The sequence below is a fragment of the Phasianus colchicus genome, chromosome 17 (assembly GCF_987193195.1).
Source record: "Phasianus colchicus chromosome 17, bPhaCol1.hap1.1, whole genome shotgun sequence".
In the NCBI taxonomy this organism is placed as follows: Eukaryota; Metazoa; Chordata; class Aves; order Galliformes; family Phasianidae; genus Phasianus; species Phasianus colchicus.
The window spans coordinates 3,777,679-3,790,239 of NC_143452.1; the positions used below are offsets into that span (position 1 = coordinate 3,777,679).

Sequence of the window (12,561 nt, forward strand, 5' to 3'; positions counted from 1 at the left end):
TTTTCTCCTGGACAAGTGGTATTAACTTAAATGCCTGGGCATCAGCTGCATTCTAGTTTTTTGTGAACCTGACCAGAACTGGAGAGAAAACTATCTTCCTATACACAAACAGCAATTTTTAAACAGCATTTTGTTTGCAGAGAAAGAAAGGGAAGACGGATCAGTTTTGAAACTAAGTTTGCAACACAGACTCAATCTTCTCCTTTACCCCAGCAAATCTACGGTTCTCACAGCTGTTTTAGAGGCAGGTGGTTGTTACTTTCCAGTTCTTTTTTTATTGATTTATTTAAACACAAGCATCTTTTCACGGCTGAAGTGGTGGAGGTGCAGTGCAGGACATAGGCAGAAGTGGGTCCCTTTGGGGTACCCAGGGGTGCATTTGGCATTCGAGGTTTCCCAGCTCCTCTCCTCCCCCCCGGCCGCTCCTGGAAGGAGCTTTCGGGGGGTGTCACCCCTCGGTGGCGGTATGCGGGGCTCTGTCACCCCCTGGTGCTCAGCTCACGGAAGGACACGACAGGAGGAGCCTCAGAAAAGCACAGCTCGGCTCACAAGCTGAGGTCTGTGCGCAACAAACACAGAATCACAGAATGGCCAGGTTGGAAGGGACCTCAAGGATCACGAATCTCCAACCCCCTGCCACATGCAGGGCCTCCAATCTCTACATTTAATACCAGCCCAGGCTGCCCAGGGCCCCGTCCAACCTGGCCTTGAACACCTCCAGGGATGGACGGGGCATCCACAGCCTCTCTGGGCAGCTGTTCCAGCACCATGGGTGACAGACACATGGTAAAGATAAGATCAATTAAGAAATTCTCGGTTAAAAAAAAAAAAAAATGCTTTATGCATTCTTACCTCCTCAGGGCAGGGACTGCGCCAAGGCTCGCTTTGCACTTCCCAGTGGAAATATGAGCAGAGATGATGCTCTGGGTTTGAAAAAACCCACAGCAAGCAGGTAATGCTCTGCTTCTCCAGGAAATGCACTGTGAGTGTATTTGGATAGGTTCTGAAGAGCAAGATGGCACTTACCATTCTCTGGAGGAAGTGATTGCTGCTGCCCTGGAAGGCATGCCTGAAGGATTTGCTTTACACCACTTCTGGTTTGAAGTAAAGAAAGGCAGGATAGTTCTCACTGAATGCCAACACCGTCATGAGAAAAAGGCAAAAACAGTTTTCCATTAAAAATGTGTTTGTTTTGCTAGCTCAACTTTTCATCTACATAAAGCACACTGGATATGTAACTGTTTGGTGGAGAAAGTTTTTACCATGGGGGTTCCTAGTCTATGATGCAACTAGAAAAAAAAAAAAAAATCCACCTTTCACTGAGAATGAGGAAAATGAATGCATACATTTTTAAACCACATAATTCCCATAAATTCATTAGAAATCCACCTAAATGTTCTCCAAAATATTTTCATTCTAATAAGGAAAAAAATGTTTCCAATTTGTAGCTTTTCAGCAAGTTAATTAAAAAAAGAGCAGGAAATTTCTTTTGGAAATCACTTTTAAAATCTTCTATTGTCCATTCAATTTTAGCCCTAAAAACCTTTGGAAGTTTAACAGCAAAAATAACTTTCTTGGTTATTGCAAACAAAAATAAACAACCACAACATATATGGGAGAGTTTTTTTAATCACCTTAGTGGAAAAAAAAATGGGAAACATTTATTGGTGGCTTTGGTTAAAATTACTTGTAGAAATATCCTCAGTCTCATCATAGACCTATCAGTGATGGGAAAAGCCTCTAGCATTAAAAACATCCCATAGCAGGCAGGTACTTTTGTGTGTGTACTGTTAGGTTTTCAAAAGCAAATTCAACACACACCCTGCCCACCTCTGCAGCCCTCCTCTGGATGCTCTCTCACAGTTTTATGTCCTTTTTATATTGCAGCACCCAAATCCAGACACAGTGCTGGAGATGAGTCCCTTCCCACCTTTTGTGATGTCCTTTATGGAGAAGGATGGATCCTCCTCCACCAAAGAAGCCACGGCTTCACAGGAGCAGCAGCAAACCTGAGCCGACAGATGTCAAACCACCAGAGAGCAGCATCGAGCCCATGGAGGTGGACATCCCGCTAGAGGAGGAACCCATGCAGGTGGATCCACCTCCATCGAGGCAGGGCAGGCACCCCAACATCGTGTCTGCCTGGAGACGCTGCTCCATCCGTCGGCAGCGCACCAGGGGCTCTCGATTTCCATCCTGGTGTTGAAATGTCACCATCCGCCAGAGAGCCCTGCGCCAGCTGCTGCTCCCTGCCGCCCTTTCTTCCCCGTCCTCCATCCTCATCCTTCCCAAGAGCTCTCACCTCTTCTTTCCCGAGCTCTGAGGAAACGGGTCGGGCTGGGACTGCTGTCCTACAAGCTGCTGTGCTGGGACAAGAAGACAAGCCCAGCGGATGGCCCTGAGTTCCGTGCAGCCTCCAGGTGAACCCTGAGAAGAGGGCAGGACTGGGACTGGTGTCCTCTGAGCTGCTGCAGCAGGACAGCAGGAGGAGCCCAGCGATGGCCCTGAGCTGCCTGTGGTCACAGAAGCTACAGAGGCGGCTGTTCCTTTGGAGAAGCAGAGGACTTTGGTTTGGATGGGAAGAAGGGCTGAAGTGCAGCATGAAGGTCCATTCCAGTTGCTCCACTGGGACTTTTGTTTCAACACTGGGCTATAAGGAATTTAAAAGCAGTTTTCTTAAACAGGCAAAATTGGTCCGTGCCTCTCCATTTGAGTGCTCTGGCTGTGGACAGAGCTTTGGGAGGAGGCAGGGCTATAAATCTCCCAGGACTTCTCCCAGTGTGTCACAGAAGCTCTGCGCCTTCCCATGAAGCCTATCCCATGGCTCCACAGCTCAGTGAAGTAGAGATTTTTGTTGTTGTTTTTACATTTGCCATGATTTGCCCACATTCTGAGTCTGTCATATGTTCCAGCAGGCTCTCACATATGTTTGCAGCTTCATCCCAGGCTAATGCAGACTCAGCTTATGACCAAGTCAGATGTCACCACCAAGACCCTCTTCTGAATTACTTCATTTAAGCCTGCTAATGCTTCAGAAAACCTCAAAAGAAAGCCAGGTGAATCTCCAACAACTGCAGGTTCTGAGCTAGCTGAAACTTCTATGGCCAGAAAAGGCTCAAAGACCTCCATCCCTCGGCAGCAAATTGCTCCTCCAAGCAGATCTGTTCTGGCATCACAAAATATAAGGATGATGAGGTGTTGCAAGGAGCTGTGCATTTCCAGCCCATATCTGCTGGCTGGCAATAAGATGCTGGATTAGCTCCATCCATCCCCAGGGGATGGTAGGAACAGCACTTCCCCATTCCCATCCCTTTTTTTCAGTTTCTCTGTTGATAGCAGTGCCTGCTTGCTTCATGAGTCGTCTGGTGGTGTCCTCTAGTGGTTCCTACTCGTACAGGAAACACCAGTTTGCTTGGCTAATTTATGTCAGCTGCACTGTAAAAAGCATTTGGGTGAAGGAAAACCACAAACTTATGACATGACTCAAAGGAAAAGAAAAATATGAAATTTTCTTCCTTTGGTTATATGCTTAAAAGCTATAGCAATACCGAGTCCTTCCTAATATTGAGGCAGTTTTACAAAAGGTAACAAACAGCAGCACAATTAAATACTTTTGAAGTGACAGCTTTCTATAAATATAGGAAAAATCATAAATGACCAGTAGAGCTATTAATTAACATGTGAAAGTAGATAAATAATGAATAACAGTGTCATGTATTCATTAAGATTCTACAAATGAAAAATATCTCTCCCGGTTATTCCTTTGATGAATCTAGCCCAAATATACTTGAACTGCAACATAAAAAATTCAGAATGCTCGTATTTCATTCTCTATCAGCCACTCTCTGATCCCCAAATCTCAAAGCCAAGAACTGCAAATGTCTAATCACATCACTGATACCTACCTCATTCTGCAGCCTTAGACAAGTCATTTACTCTGTCGTGACCTTAATACAAGAATCTCTCTAATAAACCCTTGTGAGGTCGTGCATAATTTTTGAAGATGAGACGCCTGCAAGGTAAGCAGTTAGCTAGTGGGAGGTCCAGGGTTTTGGATGGAAACCTCAGTGTTTGGTCCAAGGACTCCTAACAGCTGAAACTGTGGTTTATTCAGGAGATCATCTTAGGAAGACAAGAAGGTCTGCAACTCCTATTTGGGTCTATTTGCTGCATTATAAAAATAGGTTTAAACTAAAGCCACAGATATAAATAAATAACACGGTAAAATTGCTTCTTTGCCAAAACATTTTCCAGAAGCAAGAACCAGGACCAGAACCGAGCTTGCCACTGAAATCCAAAAGCAGCCTTGGGTCTTAAGTCACCTCTGCACTTAAAAACATAAAGAAAATATTCCTCTGAACATCTGCCACGTCACCAGCCCACAACACAAGGAGCTGCATCACACCATGACTTATTTATGGCAACTCAACAACTGCCATCATGGACTGGTCCTCCTCCTACTCCAAGCCCTGATGAAGAAGGAAGCACAAGGGCAAATTGTCACCAGACCCTGCTGCCCCTTCCAAGGAATTTCTCAGCCCAGCGATTCCTTTTTCTCTCACAGAAAACGTTTTCACTAAACATTAAAATAAGGTTCCTGAAGTGTACCAGCAGTTGTTAATAAAAGACATGCTTTCCCCTGGGGTTTGTCAGCTCTGCACTTCAAAGCTCATTTTACACACAGGCCGTCGCTGTGTTTTAAAAAGTGAATGTTAACATGAGCTCTTTAGTCATCTGAATAGAAGTATCAGGAGCCCCCTCTCCTTCCCCTTCCCATCAAACTAAATATATATATATACCAGCAGCTTCGGATGGATTTCAAAATGCCATTGTTTTTCTGATATATCGTTACTGCTGTCCCACCATCAACCCTCCACTCTCCTAGATCCTGAATCTCTCCAGCTCCTGCTTAGTTCCTTTGTTCTCAGAGACAGCCCAGAGTGGTTGGGCACTGGCACTCAACTGGAGCATGAACAGCTGAGATATTCCTCATGCACCACAAAGGTTCCGGGGCATTTTGCTCAAGTAAATGCCAGCTGACCTTTGCTGACAGCAAGAACAGAGTGGTTAGTCTTGCCCCCATTCAATCATTGTCCCCCCTAGTTTAAAGGCATTTAAACCAAAGAGCATACCAGCATTCTGATTCCCAATCTCTATTTAGACACAGGAGATGCTGGGAGAAAGAGGTGTGAGCATACTCTAAGCTTTATGGATGTGACAGATCAGTGAAGTTGATGCAGACATGGCCCATCACAAATGTGCTGGATGCTGCAGCCCAGACTGGTAAAAGGATGGAGAAACCTATTTCCTTGTGTTATGTTGTCTCATTGCCCTTGTTTGGGTTCCTTGACAGAGGCCTTCATCTCACTCTTTTGCCATCAGCTCTCCAGCTTTTCCCATTCAGAATAGGTCCAAAACACAACACGTACCTACCATCCCAGCATGGATACTGTGACCCAGGGCCACTTCAAACCCTCTGCTCTGAAACTTCACACCTACAGGAACTCCTGGGTTGCCTGCATCCAGGAGGCCAGAAATGGACTGCTTTCTCCTCTCACTCTCTTTTTAACAATGCCCATCTTTGGACAAAGCCCAAGAACCCAGCACTGATGGGGAAGAAATGCATCACACCCAGTGCCTCTTGGCCAGAGTGAAAACACCTGGATTTAAGGACTGCAGATCTGCCAGCAGCAGCCCAATTCAAGCCAGGCTGACTGCATGTGAAGGAGCCAAGCTCCTATCAGAACCAGAAACTCCTCACAGTGTTAATTAAGAGTGTATAAATTAGGTACTGCCTACTGATAGGGATAAGCTATGGGATGGATGTAAGGTCTAAAGCAAAGAGCAGCTCTTAAAGCCGTGAAGCCAAGAGAGAATTAAAGCAAAAAATATATTACCTCTAGTGATTCGGATAATTACAACGATATATATATGTATATTAAATTTATATTTACTATAATTAATGGATCATTTAAATCACCACGCAGTTGATAGAAATTGTATAGACAAATTAGAATGACTTATAATTATTTTAAATCCTTTGAGAGTGAGAAATATTTTCTAACACGTATTGAAAGATTCTAAATCTAATTGTAGCACAAAGTTGCAAAACGCTCTGTTTTGGCTGATGTTTTTCTTCAAGCAATTAGAAAGTGGTTGATGATGTAATTACACTCTTGTATAAGATCTTTGCAGCTTAGATAATTTTTTATTGAATACTAATCAGAAAACATGTGGTGGGAAGTAGTTATATTCTGTTTTTCTGTCATTTCTTCAGACACAGTTTGTAGCTCCAGTACTGGTCTTTGCACCACAAACAAGGGGGGTGGAAGTGGAGAAAAAAAGGAGGAAAAGGAGTCAAGCAATTAATGCACAGTAACTTCCCTCTGAAAGGATTATCTCTGCATTAGAAGAGTGTGTGGTTAAGGTTAATTTCAGATGGAAGAATAATCTCCACATGAGAGTAAGAAGATTAAAAGTCAAAAGACAGCGTAAAAATTCTTCATCACATTTTGTTTGTTTGATTTAAAGATTATGATTCAGTGCTGGGGGGAGAGGGGGACGTTCCATTCAGATCCACCCCATCAATTCCTGACCTGCAGCATTGTAGCTCTGGAGCACCAACCAAAGTCTCTTTGAAAAAAGATGGGTTTAGACAAAGGTAAAGCCAAATTCCTTCACTCAAGCAGCAAGAATCTGCCTTGCCTCAATTCTGGTCTACCAGGAATTGTGCTGATATCCGCAGGACCAGCCAGCCTCAGGTGACAGGAACAACAGAAGCAGAGGTATCATGCATTGGCATCAAGGCCCAAAGAAAGCAACTCTCCAAGTCACCTAAAAGATGGAGTTCCTTCCAAGAGCTGTCAGGTTGCACCAGTCCTGCTCTCCTCTCTTTTTTCTTTTGCTTTTCTGTTTGAACCAGACTTCCAGCAAATCTGGCAGCTCAGAATGTCCAGCCTGTCCAAATGCCAGTCATCTTTGAAAAGGATCTCTTAGTTGATTACGAAAAGCTGGAATTCGCATCGTTAAGATCTGTCAGTGGATTAGGAAATAACAGATGAAAAATCAAAGACCACACAATTACTCACCAATAATAAATGTTTCTCTCTAGAAAATGAAAATCTTATGCAAAGAAGCATTCATTATCATCTATCACGGGTTCTTCTGCAGAATCAGTCATTACTGTACCCTGGCATGGCATGATCCCAGAGATGCTGCAGTCCATCATTTGCACGGAAATGAGCAAGTTCTCCTTAAATCTTTATCCCACGCTGACTTCCCTCACTCATTTGCAGCAACTGCATCTCTGCTGAATTGTCTAACATTGTTGTTGATTCCCACCAACAGGAGAATGCTCAAGGGCTGCATAACCAAAAGCAGAGATCTTCAAGAAAGCTAGAATCTCAGGTCTATTTTACTGAATTACACAGAGAAGTACAATAAAAAGAAAACATTTAAATACTGAAGCATAAGGGATGCCATCAGCTTCAGCAGTGAAGGCTGAAAACCAACAACTGGCTCCTCTCCAGAATTGCATTTAGGCACATGGATCTTGTGGGCATCAGGACACTGCAAACACAGGTACACCCCCCTCAGCAATTGTCAGCTGAGCCTCTGCAGCACATCTGGCACTTTGAGAGTGCATCAGACCAGAGGCACATTATGCAGAGCTCACACAGTGGCCTGCACACTCCATCAGAGCATCCCTGGTTCCAAATTGTTAAATAAAAGCGTTGTTAATGGTTTGGCAGATGTGGTACTGGGCAGGTCTAGCATCTGCTAATGTAAGTATTCCTGCTCTGCAATTCATGTGGATGCAGTAGCAGTGGCTACCAATTTTGGTCACAATATAATTTATGGGTTTAAATACTTTCCTGATGGGTTATTCTAGCTCTAGAATTGCAGTGCTCAAGGAAAAGAAATACCATTTTACTTCACGCACACAAAAATAGCATTTTAGAACCTAGCTATTAAACAATATATCTAGACTTTCAGGTCATAATTTACTCAGCTTTAGAATGAGGCAGATGTTGTTGCCATGTCCACTGACCAATGCTGGGTACAAGAGGACTAACTAAATAGACTGACCCTTGTACCATGGAGCAGTCATTTGCTTCCCCTCCATGCTTTGGGAAGTGATGTGACCAGCTAAGAAAGGCAGAGGAAATTCACGTAGTGAGCTTGCAGATCAGCTGGGTAACTCAACAGAAGCATCAACAACGTTTGCAGAAACTGCACTGGCAGAAATGCCTGGAGGCATAAGGCAGGCACAGACCACCTGATTCAGATTTATAAAACAGCACTGAACTGTGAGAAAAAAAATAAGGCAAAGGACAGCTAGCATGAGCAAGAGGCCAAGTGGAAGTGCAGGGCTTGAGGGGGAGGGCCTGGAAGCAAAGTTAAGATGAAAAACTGGGAGAATGAGAAGGAAGTGAAAAGCACAAAGCAAAATGCACGATAAAATGAAGTTACCTAAAAGTAAACTAAAGGCAGGCATGCTGACACCACTGCACTTTGAATGCATGGAACTGATGTCGGTGGGATCAGTTTCAGGATCTGTTTGAAAGTAGCACCAGAACCTTTGGATGTGTGCCATCTAGGTCAGTGCAAAGCAACCCAAGGAATATCAGCAACTAAATCCTGTTTCCCTTACTGACTCCAGGCAGTACTGTGATGCAGAGGGCAAGCTGCAAGCAGTCAGGAACCAGGTCAGCCTCCTTGATGGAGCCACCAAACAGCAAATCTGTGAGTTACAGCCTGTGATCCTGGCACTGATCACAGAATCATTGAGTGGCTTGGGTTGGAAGGGACCTTGAAGATCATCCAACTCCAACTACCTGCCATGGGCTGGGTGCCCCCAACCAGCTCAGGCTGCCCAGGGCCCCATCCATGCTGGCCTTGGGCACCTCCAGGAATGGGATGCCCACAGTTCTCTGGGCAGCAGTGCCAGAGCCACAGTTGTGGACTCCAAAGTCATCGTGTTATTTACATATGAAAAATCAAATTCACAATCAAGACTTCTAGCAAGATTCATTTGCTCAGCAGCATTTGGGGTTAGCTGTCATTTTTCTACCTTCAGATAGTTGCTGAGAAGCAGTCTGTTTTCTTCTGCGGCTTTTCTTATGTGCTTTTTGTTAGTGAATCCAATCAAATACTCTGATTTTTCAAATACGACAAAACCCCAGAGGCTATACAGAGAATAAGACATTCCAATGAACTCTTAAATTTAAGAGCAACCTGAGCAGCAGCTGGAAACGCTGCCAACTGCAAAACATTTCCAGGCAAAGGAGCGGTGAGTTGAGGTGGTTCAAATGACTCCAACATTATCTGACTGAAGGTCTGAAGAATTAGGAGAATTTATTTTATTTTAATTTATTTTCTGGAACAGACTGCCAAGGGATGCAGTAGGTTTCCCATCACTTCATTTCTTTCAATGAAGACTGAATTGTATATAGATGTACATGTGTTTTTGTTCTTGGCCAACCAGAGATTATTGGGACAGATACCTCACCGAGTGAAACACTGTGACTTGTGCTAAACAAGGTGTCAGTTCAGGTTATAACAACAATGCCCACTTCACCCAAAAAACTATGACTGAAATATTCACTTCATTTTAAATTGAAAATAAACTGACTTCGTTTTAATCCTAACAGTAATTCACCACATGAACCTATTGAGACCCAAGACAAAGGATGTATTTTTATATATAATAAAAAAGAATTTACCACTACTGAACTTTAAATAGTTTTTGATCATGACCACACATAAATAATGGAACGCTATCCTCATTCTAAAAAAAGCTACACGTAGTACCTAACTGAGCCTATGAGCCAAACAAAATCTGAAAGCTCCCAGATTGCAGGAAAAATGAAAAGATTTTTAAAATAAGTTACTATGAAAAATAATGTCTATGGTAAACTGAAAAAAAAAAAGATATGGTAACTCCTGAGGGCATTTTCCTAACCCAGAATGAGGTGCCAGTTCTAGAGACAAGGGAAGTCCTAAAGCAATGCTCACCTTTGCCAACAAAAACTGAACAGATTTTACACTAAGACATTTAAAGATTTGTGATCTTATTTAGTAAGATCCTAACATCTTTAGATGGCTGCAGAGCAAATAATCATAGTTTATTAAAAAGAAACCTGCAAAACGAAACAACCCCTGTGCTACCAGTGTATGAAAGCCCAACTATAAAGTCTGTCAGAGGGCGTTTAATAGGTGAGGCACGTTCAAGAAAGTGGCACTGCCATTGCTGCATAACCTGTTCAGAAATACAAATACCTGGAAAAATTCAGACCCACTTTAAGTTAGATAACAAAAGCACAGCTCTCCAGGATGAGCACACATGAGCGTGCAGAGAACGGGAGGAAAGAGAGATTAAATAGACAAGAGAAACACACATATGCTTACAAGCAAATCTCATGCCTCTTGCTTATGGATTCTACATCCTCCAGTACAGGAAGAGAGATTAAGAGATTAACAAAGGCTTCCTTCCACAAGGACATTGGGCAGAAAAGGGAGAGCAAAGCAAACATTCATCCCCCAACCAACCCACAAATAAGACAGGAGAACTAATGACTAAACAAGAGGGTCCAGTCCCAGAGAAGAGCCTCAAGAAGGATCTGGGTGCCAGAACACAGCGTACCCTCACACGGCCGCCGAGGATCCCAAACTGGGAGGAGCGGCTGATGCAGCAGAAGGCCGTGCAGCCGTCCAGAGGGATCCGGGCGGGCTGGAGAAACGGCTTGAGGGGAATCCCAAGCATTGCAGCAAGGGGAAGTGCAAAGTCCTGCCCTCGGGGAGGAACAACCCAAGGCACCAGGGCGCGTGAGGAGTGACCAGCTGGCAAGCAGCCCTGCAGAGAAGCCCGTTGGCCACCAATGCTCTCCAAAGCACACCTGGAGGCGGCTTTGGCAAGGGATGTGAAGACTGACAAAGGCTTCCTTCCACAAGGACATTGGCCAGAAAAGGGAGAGGAAAGCAAACATTCACCCCCAACCAATCCACAAATAAGACAAGAGAACTAATGACAAACAACTGACATGGAGGAGGAAGAAGTTAATACTAAAATTCATACCCCTAAGGAGCATAACACACTCTAATAGGAACATGCTATGATGTTCATGACTCTACATGACCAAAGACATGTTAAAAGTTACCCCAGAAGGGAACAGATTAGGTTAGGATGTATGGGAAAGGCCTGGAGGATGCAGACGAAGGGCAGGAAGACAGACTGAGGAGACAAGAGGAACAGAGAAGCTGTGCTGCTCCTTCCCCACCAAGACAGGAATCCTTCTTGCTAAGCACTGCCCCTCCACTGCTTGGTGAAAAACACCCAGCAGAGCATTTACTTTGCTAGCACTACTATCAAACACCAGCACAGTCGCAGTACAGCACTGATCAATGGCAACACCAAATCCATTCCATTGGTGGCTTCCATCAATATTTATTTGTCACTGCTTGTGAACATGTCCCAGTGAAAGTCCTTGGATGGACTCGGGCAGGCAAATGCCAAAAATAGGAACGCTGCAACAACCGGGCAGCAAACCTCCACCTGCCTGTGCTCTTGTGATGGCATCGCGGAGTCACACTCAGCCCATGACCTCACAATGGCCGGGTGCCTATAAATACCCAGCGGGCCCAGCCCGCATTGAGTCTTGCTGGCGACTCTCGAGGTGTGCGCGTCTTCCTGTGGGAGCACGAGACACTGAGACCTTGCCAGTGCGTGAGACAGCAGTCTTGCGAGTTTATATTGTGAGTGGAGGCGCGGAGACTGCCGACTGCTCTGCAAGAGGCAGCCTCCAGCAAATCCATCCTTGGGGCTCCCACTCCATCCTTGGAGCCCCACAGCGCCAGGGCAGCCGCAGCCATGAGCCGGGAGGCGGCTCCCAACCGGAGGCGCAAGGCGTGGGTCTGGCCGGTGGAGGCCCGCGAGGAGCGGTGCCCCATCTGCCTCGACCAGATTGTGGACACCATCCGCGCCCTGCCCTGCAGGCACATCTTCTGCAGGGTCTGCATCCAGCAGTGGGCCGCCAACAGCGCCCACTGCCCCCTGTGCCGCCAGAGGATCCTGAGCAAGCAGTGCCTGGACTGGCGCCCCTCGGGTCGCCCCCCGACCCGCCGGCACCCGGGAAGGCTGCAGCGCACCAGGGAGCGGCAGGAGACAAGATCGGCCCACCGCTCCCGCAGCGTCCCAGCACGGCGCAGCCGCTCCAGGTCCCCCCGCCCGCTGGTGCGCAGCTCCTCCTGGCACGGGGAGCCCAACCAGCGCAGCCGCTTCGAGGAGCCACCGCGGGAGGACGAGGACCGCGAATGGCTCAGGCGGGCGGCGCGGGAGCGGCAGATGGGCGCCGGAGAGCACGCGCGGCACCCCGACTTGTGAGCGGGCGGCCCGACCTCAGCCGGGAACGGCACGGGGACGGAAAGAGCGGGCGGGGAGAGGCTGAGGCACCGCACGGCTCTTCCGCCTCAGCTCCGGCCGACCGTCGCTTCCCCGCGCTGCCGGAGAAGACCACCGGCAGCTCGAGCTCATCCTTCCGTCCCCCGCTCATCAGCCTCGGT

General features: G+C 46.1%; 1 protein-coding gene and 1 pseudogene across 19 annotated transcripts in view; one reads left to right on the forward strand and one right to left on the reverse strand.

The window, feature by feature from the left end:
• LOC116235146 (uncharacterized) overlaps positions 1-12,561 on the reverse strand; it is a 98,921-nt gene that overhangs the window by 37,469 nt on the left and 48,891 nt on the right. For 16 of the 19 annotated variants that reach the window (XR_016471896.1, XR_016471900.1, XR_016471892.1 and 13 more), the window contains one exon: positions 1,027-1,129. The exons of the other annotated variants lie outside the window; for them this stretch is intronic. The gene's annotated coding sequence lies outside the window, so the exon portion shown is untranslated. The remainder of the gene's footprint in view (positions 1-1,026; positions 1,130-12,561) is intronic. 19 annotated transcript variants of the gene reach the window in all.
• LOC149915589 (uncharacterized) lies at positions 769-2,810 on the forward strand (annotated as a pseudogene).